The sequence below is a fragment of the Salmo salar genome, chromosome 17 (assembly GCF_965601325.2).
Source record: "Salmo salar chromosome 17, fSalSal1, whole genome shotgun sequence".
NCBI lineage: Eukaryota > Metazoa > Chordata > Actinopteri > Salmoniformes > Salmonidae > Salmo > Salmo salar.
In genome coordinates, this window is record NC_138307.1 from 65153878 (window position 1) to 65170907 (window position 17030).

Sequence of the window (17030 nt, forward strand, 5' to 3'; positions counted from 1 at the left end):
CATCATGTTGTTGGAGAAGCGATGACTGCTTTCACATCATGTTGTTGGAGAAGTGATGACTGCTTTCACATCATGTTGTTGGAGAAATGATGACTGTTTCACATCATGTTGTTGGAGAAATGATGACTGCTTTCACATCATGTTGTTTGAGCAGTGATGACTGCTTTCACATCATGTTGTTGGAGAAATGATGACTGCTTTCACATCATGTTGTTGGAGAAGTGATCACTGCTTTCACATCATGTTGTTGGAGAAGTGATGACTGCTTTCACATCATGTTATTTGAGCAGTGATGACTGCTTTCATATCATGTTGTTTGAGCAGTGATGACTGCTTTCACATCATGTTGTTGGAGAAGTGATGACTGCTTTCACATCATGTTGTTGGAGAAGTGATGACTGCTTTCACATCATGTTGTTTGAGCAGTGATGACTGCTTTCACATCATGTTATTTGAGCAGTGATGACTACTTTCATATCATGTTGTTTGAGCAGTGATGACTGCTTTCATATCATGTTGTTTGAGCAGTGATGACTGCTTTCACATCATGTTGTTTGAGCAGTGATGACTGCTTTTACATCATGTTGTTGGAGAAGCGATGACTGGTTTCACATCCTGTTGTTGGAGAAGCGATGACTGCTTTCACATCATGTTGTTGGAGACATGATGACTGCTTTCACATCATGTTTTTTGAGCAGTGATGACTGCTTTCACATCATGTTGTTTGAGCAGTGATGACTGCTTTCACATCATGTTGTTGGAGAAGTGATGACTGCTTTCACATCATGTTATTTGAGCAGTGATGACTGCTTTCATATCATGTTGTTTGAGCAGTGATGACTGCTTTCACATCATGTTGTTTGAGCAGTGATGACTGCTTTCACATCATGTTGTTTGAGCAGTGATGACTGCTTTCACATCATGTTGTTTGAGCAGTGATGACTGCTTTCACATTATCTTGTTGGAGAAGCGATGACTGCTTTCACATCATGTTGTTGGAGAAGCGATGACTGCTTTCACATCATGTTGTTGGAGAAGTGATGACTGCTTTCACATCATGTTGTTGGAGAAATGATGACTGTTTCACATCATGTTGTTGGAGAAATGATGACTGCTTTCACATCATGTTGTTTGAGCAGTGATGACTGCTTTCACATCATGTTGTTGGAGAAATGATGACTGCTTTCACATCATGTTGTTGGAGAAGTGATCACTGCTTTCACATCATGTTGTTGGAGAAGTGATGACTGCTTTCACATCATGTTATTTGAGCAGTGATGACTGCTTTCATATCATGTTGTTTGAGCAGTGATGACTGCTTTCACATCATGTTGTTGGAGAAGTGATGACTGCTTTCACATCATGTTGTTGGAGAAGTGATGACTGCTTTCACATCATGTTGTTTGAGCAGTGATGACTGCTTTCACGTCATGTTATTTGAGCAGTGATGACTACTTTCATATCATGTTGTTTGAGCAGTGATGACTGCTTTCATATCATGTTGTTTGAGCAGTGATGACTGCTTTCACATCATGTTGTTTGAGCAGTGATGACTGCTTTTACATCATGTTGTTGGAGAAGCGATGACTGGTTTCACATCCTGTTGTTGGAGAAGCGATGACTGCTTTCACATCATGTTGTTGGAGACATGATGACTGCTTTCACATCATGTTTTTTGAGCAGTGATGACTGCTTTCACATCATGTTGTTTGAGCAGTGATGACTGCTTTCACATCATGTTGTTGGAGAAGCGATGACTGCTTTCACATCATGTTGTTGGAGAAGTGATGACTGCTTTCACATCATGTTATTTGAGCAGTGATGACTGCTTTCATATCATGTTGTTTGAGCAGTGATGACTGCTTTCACATCATGTTGTTTGAGCAGTGATGACTGCTTTCACATCATGTTGTTTGAGCAGTGATGACTGCTTTCACATCATGTTGTTTGAGCAGTGATGACTGCTTTCACATTATCTTGTTGGAGAAGCGATGACTGCTTTCACATCATGTTGTTGGAGAAGCGATGACTGCTTTCACATCATGTTGTTGGAGAAGTGATGACTGCTTTCACATCATGTTGTTGGAGAAATGATGACTGTTTCACATCATGTTGTTGGAGAAATGATGACTGCTTTCACATCATGTTGTTTGAGCAGTGATGACTGCTTTCACATCATGTTGTTGGAGAAATGATGACTGCTTTCACATCATGTTGTTGGAGAAGTGATCACTGCTTTCACATCATGTTGTTGGAGAAGTGATGACTGCTTTCACATCATGTTATTTGAGCAGTGATGACTGCTTTCATATCATGTTGTTTGAGCAGTGATGACTGCTTTCACATCATGTTGTTGGAGAAGTGATGACTGCTTTCACATCATGTTGTTGGAGAAGTGATGACTGCTTTCACATCATGTTGTTTGAGCAGTGATGACTGCTTTCACATCATGTTGTTTGAGCAGTGATGACTGCTTTCACATTATCTTGTTGGAGAAGCGATGACTGCTTTCACATCATGTTGTTGGAGAAGCGATGACTGCTTTCACATCATGTTGTTTGAGCAGTGATGACTGCTTTCACATCATGTTGTTTGAGCAGTGATGACTGCTTTCACATTATCTTGTTGGAGAAGCGATGACTGCTTTCACATCATGTTGTTGGAGAAGCGATGACTGCTTTCACATCATGTTGTTGGAGAAGCGATGACTGCTTTCACATCATGTTGTTGGAGAAGTGATGACTGCTTTCACATCATGTTGTTGGAGAAATGATGACTGCTTTCACATCATGTTGTTGGAGAAATGATGACTGCTTTCACATCATGTTGTTTGAGCAGTGATGACTGCTTTCACATCATGTTGTTGGAGAAATGATGACTGCTTTCACATCATGTTGTTGGAGAAGTGATGACTGCTTTCACATCATGTTGTTGGAGAAGTGATGACTGCTTTCACATCATGTTATTTGAGCAGTGATGACTGCTTTCATATCATGTTGTTTGAGCAGTGATGACTGCTTTCACATCATGTTGTTGGAGAAGTGATGACTGCTTTCACATCATGTTGTTGGAGAAGTGATGACTGCTTTCACATCATGTTGTTTGAGCAGTGATGAGTGCTTTCACATCATGTTATTTGAGCAGTGATGACTACTTTCATATCATGTTGTTTGAGCAGTGATGACTGCTTTCATATAATGTTGTTTGAGCAGTGATGACTGCTTTCACATCATGTTATTTGAGCAGTGATGACTGCTTTCATATCATGTTGTTTGAGCAGTGATGACTGCTTTCACATCATGTTGTTTGAGCAGTGATGACTGCTTTCACATCATGTTGTTTGAGCAGTGATGACTGCTTTCACATCATGTTGTTTGAGCAGTGATGACTGCTTTCACATCATGTTGTTGGAGAAGCGATGACTGCTTTCACATCCTGTTGTTGGAGAAGCGATGACTGCTTTCACATCATGTTGTTGGAGAAATGATGACTGCTTTCACATCATGTTGTTGGAGAAATGATGACTGCTTTCACATCATGTTGTTGGAGAAGTGATGACTGCTTTCACATCATGTTATTTGAGCAGTGATGACTGCTTTCATATCATGTTGTTTGAGCAGTGATGACTGCTTTCACATCATGTTGTTTGAGCAGTGATGACTGCTTTCACATTATCTTGTTGGAGAAGCGATGACTGCTTTCACATGTTGTTGGAGAAGCGATGACTGCTATCACATCATGTTGTTGGAGAAGTGATGACTGCTTTCACATCATGTTGTTGGAGAAATGATGACTGCTTTCACATCATGTTGTTGGAGAAATGATGACTGCTTTCACATCATGTTGTTTGAGCAGTGATGACTGCTTTCACATCATGTTGTTGGAGAAATGATGACTGCTTTCACATCATGTTGTTGGAGAAGTGATGACTGCTTTCACATCATGTTGTTGGAGAAGTGATGACTGCTTTCACATCATGTTATTTGAGCAGTGATGACTGCTTTCATATCATGTTGTTTGAGCAGTGATGACTGCTTTCACATCATGTTGTTGGAGAAGTGATGACTGCTTTCACATCATGTTGTTGGAGAAGTGATGACTGCTTTCACATCATGTTGTTTGAGCAGTGATGACTGCTTTCACATCATGTAATTTGAGCAGTGATGACTACTTTCATATCATGTTGTTTGAGCAGTGATGACTGCTTTCATATCATGTTGTTTGAGCAGTGATGACTGCTTTCACATCATGTTATTTGAGCAGTGATGACTGCTTTCATATCATGTTGTTTGAGCAGTGATGACTGCTTTCACATCATGTTGTTTGAGCAGTCATGACTGCTTTCACATCATGTTGTTTGAGCAGTGATGACTGCTTTCACATCATGTTGTTTGAGCAGCGATGACTGCTTTCACATCATGTTGTTGGAGAAGCGATGACTGCTTTCACATCCTGTTGTTGGAGAAGCGATGACTGCTTTCACATCATGTTGTTGGAGAAATGATGACTGCATTCACATCATGTTGTTGGAGAAATGATGACTGCTTTCACATCATGTTGTTGGAGAAGTGTTGACTGCTTTCACATCATGTTGTTTGAGCAGTGATGACTGCTTTCACATCATGTTATTTGAGCAGTGATGACTACTTTCATATCATGTTGTTTGAGCAGTGATGACTGCTTTCATATCATGTTGTTTGAGCGGTGATGACTGCTTTCACATCATGTTATTTGAGCAGTGATGACTGCTTTCATATCATGTTGTTTGAGCAGTGATGACTGCTTTCACATCATGTTGTTTGAGCAGTGATGACTGCTTTCACATCATGTTGTTTGAGCAGTGATGACTGCTTTCACATCATGTTGTTTGAGCAGTGATGACTGCTTTCACATCATGTTGTTGGAGAAGCGATGACTGCTTTCACATCATGTTGTTTGAGCAGTGATGACTGCTTTCACATCATGTTATTTGAGCAGTGATGACTACTTTCACATCATGTTGTTGGAGAAGTGATGACTGCTTTCACATCATGTTGTTGGAGAAGTGATGACTGCTTTCACATCATGTTGTTTGAGCAGTGATGACTGCTTTCACATCATGTTATTTGAGCAGTGATGACTACTTTCATATCATGTTGTTTGAGCAGTGATGACTGCTTTCATATCATGTTGTTTGAGCAGTGATGACTGCTTTCACATCATGTTATTTGAGCAGTGATGACTGCTTTCATATCATGTTGTTTGAGCAGTGATGACTGCTTTCACATCATGTTGTTTGAGCAGTGATGACTGCTTTCACATCATGTTGTTTGAGCAGTGATGACTGCTTTCACATCATGTTGTTTGAGCAGCGATGACTGCTTTCACATCATGTTGTTGGAGAAGCGATGACTGCTTTCACATCCTGTTGTTGGAGAAGCGATGACTGCTTTCACATCATGTTGTTGGAGAAATGATGACTGCATTCACATCATGTTGTTGGAGAAATGATGACTGCTTTCACATCATGTTGTTGGAGAAGTGATGACTGCTTTCACATCATGTTATTTGAGCAGTGATGACTACTTTCATATCATGTTGTTTGAGCAGTGATGACTGCTTTCATATCATGTTGTTTGAGCGGTGATGACTGCTTTCACATCATGTTATTTGAGCAGTGATGACTGCTTTCATATCATGTTGTTTGAGCAGTGATGACTGCTTTCACATCATGTTGTTTGAGCAGTGATGACTGCTTTCACATCATGTTGTTTGAGCAGTGATGACTGCTTTCACATCATGTTGTTTGAGCAGTGATGACTGCTTTCACATCATGTTGTTGGAGAAGCGATGACTGCTTTCACATCATGTTGTTTGAGCAGTGATGACTGCTTTCACATCATGTTATTTGAGCAGTGATGACTACTTTCACATCATGTTGTTGGAGAAGTGATGACTGCTTTCACATCATGTTGTTGGAGAAGTGATGACTGCTTTCACATCATGTTGTTTGAGCAGTGATGACTGCTTTCACATCATGTTATTTGAGCAGTGATGACTACTTTCATATCATGTTGTTTGAGCAGTGATGACTGCTTTCATATCATGTTGTTTGAGCAGTGATGACTGCTTTCACATCATGTTATTTGAGCAGTGATGACTGCTTTCATATCATGTTGTTTGAGCAGTGATGACTGCTTTCACATCATGTTGTTTGAGCAGTGATGACTGCTTTCACATCATGTTGTTTGAGCAGTGATGACTGCTTTCACATCATGTTGTTTGAGCAGCGATGACTGCTTTCACATCATGTTGTTGGAGAAGCGATGACTGCTTTCACATCCTGTTGTTGGAGAAGCGATGACTGCTTTCACATCATGTTGTTGGAGAAATGATGACTGCATTCACATCATGTTGTTGGAGAAATGATGACTGCTTTCACATCATGTTGTTGGAGAAGTGATGACTGCTTTCACATCATGTTATTTGAGAAGTGTTGACTGCTTTCATATCATGTTGTTTGAGCAGTGATGACTGCTTTCACATCATGTTGTTTGAGCAGTGATGACTGCTTTCACATCATGTTGTTTGAGCAGTGATGACTGCTTTCACATCATGTTGTTTGAGCAGTGATGACTGCTTTCACATTATCTTGTTGGAGAAGCGATGACTGCTTTCACATCATGTTGTTGGAGAAGCGATGACTGCTTTCACATCATGTTGTTGGAGAAGTGATGACTGCTTTCACATCATGTTGGAGAAATGATGACTGCTTTCACATCATGTTGTTGGAGAAATGATGACTGCTTTCACATCATGTTGTTTGAACAGTGATGACTGCTTTCACATCATGTTGTTGGAGAAATGATGACTGCTTTCACATCATGTTGTTGGAGAAGTGATGACTGCTTTCACATCATGTTGTTGGAGAAGTGATGACTGCTTTCACATCATGTTATTTGAGCAGTGATGACTGCTTTCATATCATGTTGTTTGAGCAGTGATGACTGCTTTCACATCATGTTGTTGGAGAAGTGATGACTGCTTTCACATCATGTTGTTGGAGAAGTGATGACTGCTTTCACATCATGTTGTTTGAGCAGTGATGACTGCTTTCACATCATGTTGTTTGAGCAGTGATGACTGCTTTCACATCATGTTGTTGGAGAAGTGATGACTGCTTTCACATCATGTTGTTGGAGAAGTGATGACTGCTTTCACATCATGTTGTTGGAGAAGTGATGACTGCTTTCACATCATGTTGTTTAAACAGTGATGACTGCTTTCACATCATGTTATTTGAGCAGTGATGACTACTTTCATATCATGTTGTTTGAGCAGTGATGACTGCTTTCATATCATGTTGTTTGAGCGGTGATGACTGCTTTCACATCATGTTATTTGAGCAGTGATGACTGCTTTCATATCATGTTGTTTGAGCAGTGATGACTGCTTTCACATCATGTTGTTTGAGCAGTGATGACTGCTTTCACATCATGTTGTTTGAGCAGTGATGACTGCTTTCACATCATGTTGTTTGAGCAGTGATGACTGCTTTCACATCATGTTGTTGGAGAAGCGATGACTGGTTTCACATCCTGTTGTTGGAGAAGCGATGACTGCTTTCACATCATGTTGTTGGAGAAATGATGACTGCTTTCACATCATGTTTTTTGAGCAGTGATGACTGCTTTCACATCATGTTGTTTGAGCAGTGATGACTGCTTTCACATCATGTTGTTGGAGAAGCGATGACTGCTTTCACATCATGTTGTTGGAGAAGCGATGACTGCTTTCACATCTTGTTGTTGGAGAAGTGGTGACTGCTTTCACATCATGTTGTTGGAGAAATGATGACTGCTTTCACATCATGTTGTTGGAGAAATGATGACTACTTTCACATCATGTTGTTTGAGCAGTGATGACTGCTTTCACATCATGTTGTTGGAGAAATGATGACTGCTTTCACATCATGTTGTTGGAGAAATGATGACTGCTTTCACATCATGTTGTTGGAGAAGTGATGACTGCTTTCACATCATGTTATTTGAGCAGTGATGACTGCTTTCATATCATGTTGTTTGAGCAGTGATGACTGCTTTCACATCATGTTGTTTGAGCAGTGATGACTGCTTTCACATCATGTTGTTTGAGCAGTGATGACTGCTTTCACATCATGTTGTTTGAGCAGTGATGACTGCTTTCACATTATCTTGTTGGAGAAGCGATGACTGCTTTCACATCATGTTGTTGGAGAAGCGATGACTGCTTTCACATCATGTTGTTGGAGAAGTGATGACTGCTTTCACATCATGTTGTTGGAGAAATGATGACTGTTTCACATCATGTTGTTGGAGAAATGATGACTGCTTTCACATCATGTTGTTTGAGCAGTGATGACTGCTTTCACATCATGTTGTTGGAGAAATGATGACTGCTTTCACATCATGTTGTTGGAGAAGTGATCACTGCTTTCACATCATGTTGTTGGAGAAGTGATGACTGCTTTCACATCATGTTATTTGAGCAGTGATGACTGCTTTCATATCATGTTGTTTGAGCAGTGATGACTGCTTTCACATCATGTTGTTGGAGAAGTGATGACTGCTTTCACATCATGTTGTTGGAGAAGTGATGACTGCTTTCACATCATGTTGTTTGAGCAGTGATGACTGCTTTCACATCATGTTATTTGAGCAGTGATGACTACTTTCATATCATGTTGTTTGAGCAGTGATGACTGCTTTCATATCATGTTGTTTGAGCAGTGATGACTGCTTTCACATCATGTTGTTTGAGCAGTGATGACTGCTTTTACATCATGTTGTTGGAGAAGCGATGACTGGTTTCACATCCTGTTGTTGGAGAAGCGATGACTGCTTTCACATCATGTTGTTGGAGACATGATGACTGCTTTCACATCATGTTTTTTGAGCAGTGATGACTGCTTTCACATCATGTTGTTTGAGCAGTGATGACTGCTTTCACATCATGTTGTTGGAGAAGTGATGACTGCTTTCACATCATGTTATTTGAGCAGTGATGACTGCTTTCATATCATGTTGTTTGAGCAGTGATGACTGCTTTCACATCATGTTGTTTGAGCAGTGATGACTGCTTTCACATCATGTTGTTTGAGCAGTGATGACTGCTTTCACATCATGTTGTTTGAGCAGTGATGACTGCTTTCACATTATCTTGTTGGAGAAGCGATGACTGCTTTCACATCATGTTGTTGGAGAAGCGATGACTGCTTTCACATCATGTTGTTGGAGAAGTGATGACTGCTTTCACATCATGTTGTTGGAGAAATGATGACTGTTTCACATCATGTTGTTGGAGAAATGATGACTGCTTTCACATCATGTTGTTTGAGCAGTGATGACTGCTTTCACATCATGTTGTTGGAGAAATGATGACTGCTTTCACATCATGTTGTTGGAGAAGTGATCACTGCTTTCACATCATGTTGTTGGAGAAGTGATGACTGCTTTCACATCATGTTATTTGAGCAGTGATGACTGCTTTCATATCATGTTGTTTGAGCAGTGATGACTGCTTTCACATCATGTTGTTGGAGAAGTGATGACTGCTTTCACATCATGTTGTTGGAGAAGTGATGACTGCTTTCACATCATGTTGTTTGAGCAGTGATGACTGCTTTCACATCATGTTATTTGAGCAGTGATGACTACTTTCATATCATGTTGTTTGAGCAGTGATGACTGCTTTCATATCATGTTGTTTGAGCAGTGATGACTGCTTTCACATCATGTTGTTTGAGCAGTGATGACTGCTTTTACATCATGTTGTTGGAGAAGCGATGACTGGTTTCACATCCTGTTGTTGGAGAAGCGATGACTGCTTTCACATCATGTTGTTGGAGACATGATGACTGCTTTCACATCATGTTTTTTGAGCAGTGATGACTGCTTTCACATCATGTTGTTTGAGCAGTGATGACTGCTTTCACATCATGTTGTTGGAGAAGCGATGACTGCTTTCACATCATGTTGTTGGAGAAGTGATGACTGCTTTCACATCATGTTATTTGAGCAGTGATGACTGCTTTCATATCATGTTGTTTGAGCAGTGATGACTGCTTTCACATCATGTTGTTTGAGCAGTGATGACTGCTTTCACATCATGTTGTTTGAGCAGTGATGACTGCTTTCACATCATGTTGTTTGAGCAGTGATGACTGCTTTCACATTATCTTGTTGGAGAAGCGATGACTGCTTTCACATCATGTTGTTGGAGAAGCGATGACTGCTTTCACATCATGTTGTTGGAGAAGTGATGACTGCTTTCACATCATGTTGTTGGAGAAATGATGACTGTTTCACATCATGTTGTTGGAGAAATGATGACTGCTTTCACATCATGTTGTTTGAGCAGTGATGACTGCTTTCACATCATGTTGTTGGAGAAATGATGACTGCTTTCACATCATGTTGTTGGAGAAGTGATCACTGCTTTCACATCATGTTGTTGGAGAAGTGATGACTGCTTTCACATCATGTTATTTGAGCAGTGATGACTGCTTTCATATCATGTTGTTTGAGCAGTGATGACTGCTTTCACATCATGTTGTTGGAGAAGTGATGACTGCTTTCACATCATGTTGTTGGAGAAGTGATGACTGCTTTCACATCATGTTGTTTGAGCAGTGATGACTGCTTTCACATCATGTTATTTGAGCAGTGATGACTACTTTCATATCATGTTGTTTGAGCAGTGATGACTGCTTTCATATCATGTTGTTTGAGCAGTGATGACTGCTTTCACATCATGTTGTTTGAGCAGTGATGACTGCTTTTACATCATGTTGTTGGAGAAGCGATGACTGGTTTCACATCCTGTTGTTGGAGAAGCGATGACTGCTTTCACATCATGTTGTTGGAGACATGATGACTGCTTTCACATCATGTTTTTTGAGCAGTGATGACTGCTTTCACATCATGTTGTTTGAGCAGTGATGACTGCTTTCACATCATGTTGTTGGAGAAGTGATGACTGCTTTCACATCATGTTATTTGAGCAGTGATGACTGCTTTCATATCATGTTGTTTGAGCAGTGATGACTGCTTTCACATCATGTTGTTTGAGCAGTGATGACTGCTTTCACATCATGTTGCTTGAGCAGTGATGACTGCTTTCACATCATGTTGTTTGAGCAGTGATGACTGCTTTCACATTATCTTGTTGGAGAAGCGATGACTGCTTTCACATCATGTTGTTGGAGAAGCGATGACTGCTTTCACATCATGTTGTTGGAGAAGTGATGACTGCTTTCACATCATGTTGTTGGAGAAATGATGACTGTTTCACATCATGTTGTTGGAGAAATGATGACTGCTTTCACATCATGTTGTTTGAGCAGTGATGACTGCTTTCACATCATGTTGTTGGAGAAATGATGACTGCTTTCACATCATGTTGTTGGAGAAGTGATCACTGCTTTCACATCATGTTGTTGGAGAAGTGATGACTGCTTTCACATCATGTTATTTGAGCAGTGATGACTGCTTTCATATCTTGTTGTTTGAGCAGTGATGACTGCTTTCACATCATGTTGTTGGAGAAGTGATGACTGCTTTCACATCATGTTGTTGGAGAAGTGATGACTGCTTTCACATCATGTTGTTTGAGCAGTGATGACTGCTTTCACATCATGTTATTTGAGCAGTGATGACTACTTTCATATCATGTTGTTTGAGCAGTGATGACTGCTTTCATATCATGTTGTTTGAGCAGTGATGACTGCTTTCACATCATGTTGTTTGAGCAGTGATGACTGCTTTTACATCATGTTGTTGGAGAAGCGATGACTGGTTTCACATCCTGTTGTTGGAGAAGCGATGACTGCTTTCACATCATGTTGTTGGAGACATGATGACTGCTTTCACATCATGTTTTTTGAGCAGTGATGACTGCTTTCACATCATGTTGTTTGAGCAGTGATGACTGCTTTCACATCATGTTGTTGGAGAAGCGATGACTGCTTTCACATCATGTTGTTGGAGAAGCGATGACTGCTTTCACATCTTGTTGTTGGAGAAGTGATGACTGCTTTCACATCATGTTGTTGGAGAAATTATGACTGCTTTCACATCATGTTGTTGGAGAAATGATGACTACTTTCACATCATGTTGTTTGAGCAGTGATGACTGCTTTCACATCATGTTGTTGGAGAAATGATGACTGCTTTCACATCATGTTGTTGGAGAAATGATGACTGCTTTCACATCATGTTGTTGGAGAAGTGATGACTGCTTTCACATCATGTTATTTGAGCAGTGATGACTGCTTTCATATCATGTTGTTTGAGCAGTGATGACTGCTTTCACATCATGTTGTTTGAGCAGTGATGACTGCTTTCACATCATGTTGTTTGAGCAGTGATGACTGCTTTCACATCATGTTGTTTGAGCAGTGATGACTGCTTTCACATCATGTTGTTTGAGCAGTGATGACTGCTTTCACATCATGTTGTTTGAGCAGTGATGACTGCTTTCACATCATGTTGTTGGAGAAGCGATGACTGGTTTCACATCCTGTTGTTGGAGAAGCGATGACTGCTTTCACATCATGTTGTTGGAGAAATGATGACTGCTTTCACATCATGTTTTTTGAGCAGTGATGACTGCTTTCACATCATGTTGTTTGAGCAGTGATGACTGCTTTCACATCATGTTGTTGGAGAAGCGATGACTGCTTTCACATCATGTTGTTGGAGAAGCGATGACTGCTTTCACATCTTGTTGTTGGAGAAGTGGTGACTGCTTTCACATCATGTTGTTGGAGAAATGATGACTGCTTTCACATCATGTTGTTGGAGAAATGATGACTACTTTCACATCATGTTGTTTGAGCAGTGATGACTGCTTTCACATCATGTTGTTGGAGAAATGATGACTGCTTTCACATCATGTTGTTGGAGAAATGATGACTGCTTTCACATCATGTTGTTGGAGAAGTGATGACTGCTTTCACATCATGTTATTTGAGCAGTGATGACTGCTTTCATATCATGTTGTTTGAGCAGTGATGACTGCTTTCACATCATGTTGTTTGAGCAGTGATGACTGCTTTCACATCATGTTGTTTGAGCAGTGATGACTGCTTTCACATCATGTTGTTTGAGCAGTGATGACTGCTTTCACATTATCTTGTTGGAGAAGCGATGACTGCTTTCACATCATGTTGTTGGAGAAGCGATGACTGCTTTCACATCATGTTGTTGGAGAAGTGATGACTGCTTTCACATCATGTTGTTGGAGAAATGATGACTGTTTCACATCATGTTGTTGGAGAAATGATGACTGCTTTCACATCATGTTGTTTGAGCAGTGATGACTGCTTTCACATCATGTTGTTGGAGAAATGATGACTGCTTTCACATCATGTTGTTGGAGAAGTGATCACTGCTTTCACATCATGTTGTTGGAGAAGTGATGACTGCTTTCACATCATGTTATTTGAGCAGTGATGACTGCTTTCATATCATGTTGTTTGAGCAGTGATGACTGCTTTCACATCATGTTGTTGGAGAAGTGATGACTGCTTTCACATCATGTTGTTGGAGAAGTGATGACTGCTTTCACATCATGTTGTTTGAGCAGTGATGACTGCTTTCACATCATGTTATTTGAGCAGTGATGACTACTTTCATATCATGTTGTTTGAGCAGTGATGACTGCTTTCATATCATGTTGTTTGAGCAGTGATGACTGCTTTCACATCATGTTGTTTGAGCAGTGATGACTGCTTTTACATCATGTTGTTGGAGAAGCGATGACTGGTTTCACATCCTGTTGTTGGAGAAGCGATGACTGCTTTCACATCATGTTGTTGGAGACATGATGACTGCTTTCACATCATGTTTTTTGAGCAGTGATGACTGCTTTCACATCATGTTGTTTGAGCAGTGATGACTGCTTTCACATCATGTTGTTGGAGAAGTGATGACTGCTTTCACATCATGTTATTTGAGCAGTGATGACTGCTTTCATATCATGTTGTTTGAGCAGTGATGACTGCTTTCACATCATGTTGTTTGAGCAGTGATGACTGCTTTCACATCATGTTGTTTGAGCAGTGATGACTGCTTTCACATCATGTTGTTTGAGCAGTGATGACTGCTTTCACATTATCTTGTTGGAGAAGCGATGACTGCTTTCACATCATGTTGTTGGAGAAGCGATGACTGCTTTCACATCATGTTGTTGGAGAAGTGATGACTGCTTTCACATCATGTTGTTGGAGAAATGATGACTGTTTCACATCATGTTGTTGGAGAAATGATGACTGCTTTCACATCATGTTGTTTGAGCAGTGATGACTGCTTTCACATCATGTTGTTGGAGAAATGATGACTGCTTTCACATCATGTTGTTGGAGAAGTGATCACTGCTTTCACATCATGTTGTTGGAGAAGTGATGACTGCTTTCACATCATGTTATTTGAGCAGTGATGACTGCTTTCATATCATGTTGTTTGAGCAGTGATGACTGCTTTCACATCATGTTGTTGGAGAAGTGATGACTGCTTTCACATCATGTTGTTGGAGAAGTGATGACTGCTTTCACATCATGTTGTTTGAGCAGTGATGACTGCTTTCACATCATGTTATTTGAGCAGTGATGACTACTTTCATATCATGTTGTTTGAGCAGTGATGACTGCTTTCATATCATGTTGTTTGAGCAGTGATGACTGCTTTCACATCATGTTGTTTGAGCAGTGATGACTGCTTTTACATCATGTTGTTGGAGAAGCGATGACTGGTTTCACATCCTGTTGTTGGAGAAGCGATGACTGCTTTCACATCATGTTGTTGGAGACATGATGACTGCTTTCACATCATGTTTTTTGAGCAGTGATGACTGCTTTCACATCATGTTGTTTGAGCAGTGATGACTGCTTTCACATCATGTTGTTGGAGAAGCGATGACTGCTTTCACATCATGTTGTTGGAGAAGCGATGACTGCTTTCACATCTTGTTGTTGGAGAAGTGATGACTGCTTTCACATCATGTTGTTGGAGAAATTATGACTGCTTTCACATCATGTTGTTGGAGAAATGATGACTACTTTCACATCATGTTGTTTGAGCAGTGATGACTGCTTTCACATCATGTTGTTGGAGAAATGATGACTGCTTTCACATCATGTTGTTGGAGAAATGATGACTGCTTTCACATCATGTTGTTGGAGAAGTGATGACTGCTTTCACATCATGTTATTTGAGCAGTGATGACTGCTTTCATATCATGTTGTTTGAGCAGTGATGACTGCTTTCACATCATGTTGTTTGAGCAGTGATGACTGCTTTCACATCATGTTGTTTGAGCAGTGATGACTGCTTTCACATCATGTTGTTTGAGCAGTGATGACTGCTTTCACATTATCTTGTTGGAGAAGCGATGACTGCTTTCACATCATGTTGTTGGAGAAGCGATGACTGCTTTCACATCATGTTGTTGGAGAAGCGATGACTGCTTTCACATCATGTTGTTGGAGAAGTGATGACTGCTTTCAAATCATGTTGTTGGAGAAATGATGACTGCTTTCACATCATGTTGTTGGAGAAATGATGACTGCTTTCACATCATGTTGTTTGAGCAGTGATGACTGCTTTCACATCATGTTGTTGGAGAAATGATGACTGCTTTCACATCATGTTGTTGGAGAAGTGATGACTGCTTTCACATCATCTTGTTGGAGAAGTGATGACTGCTTTCACATCATGTTATTTGAGCAGTGATGACTGCTTTCATATCATGTTGTTTGAGCAGTGATGACTGCTTTCACATCATGTTGTTGGAGAAGTGATGACTGCTTTCACATCATGTTGTTGGAGAAGTGATGACTGCTTTCACATCATGTTGTTTGAGCAGTGATGAGTGCTTTCACATCATGTTATTTGAGCAGTGATGACTACTTTCATATCATGTTGTTTGAGCAGTGATGACTGCTTTCATATAATGTTGTTTGAGCAGTGATGACTGCTTTCACATCATGTTATTTGAGCAGTGATGACTGCTTTCATATCATGTTGTTTGAGCAGTGATGACTGCTTTCACATCATGTTGTTTGAGCAGTGATGACTGCTTTCACATCATGTTGTTTGAGCAGTGATGACTGCTTTCACATCATGTTGTTTGAGCAGTGATGACTGCTTTCACATCATGTTGTTGGAGAAGCGATGACTGCTTTCACATCCTGTTGTTGGAGAAGCGATGACTGCTTTCACATCATGTTGTTGGAGAAATGATGACTGCTTTCACATCATGTTGTTGGAGAAATGATGACTGCTTTCACATCATGTTGTTGGAGAAGTGATGACTGCTTTCACATCATGTTATTTGAGCAGTGATGACTGCTTTCATATCATGTTGTTTGAGCAGTGATGACTGCTTTCACATCATGTTGTTTGAGCAGTGATGACTGCTTTCACATTATCTTGTTGGAGAAGCGATGACTGCTTTCACATGTTGTTGGAGAAGCGATGACTGCTATCACATCATGTTGTTGGAGAAGTGATGACTGCTTTCACATCATGTTGTTGGAGAAATGATGACTGCTTTCACATCATGTTGTTGGAGAAATGATGACTGCTTTCACATCATGTTGTTTGAGCAGTGATGACTGCTTTCACATCATGTTGTTGGAGAAATGATGACTGCTTTCACATCATGTTGTTGGAGAAGTGATGACTGCTTTCACATCATGTTGTTGGAGAAGTGATGACTGCTTTCACATCATGTTATTTGAGCAGTGATGACTGCTTTCATATCATGTTGTTTGAGCAGTGATGACTGCTTTCACATCATGTTGTTGGAGAAGTGATGACTGCTTTCACATCATGTTGTTGGAGAAGTGATGACTGCTTTCACATCATGTTGTTTGAGCAGTGATGACTGCTTTCACATCATGTTATTTGAGCAGTGATGACTACTTTCATATCATGTTGTTTGAGCAGTGATGACTGCTTTCATATCATGTTGTTTGAGCAGTGATGACTGCTTTCACATCATGTTATTTG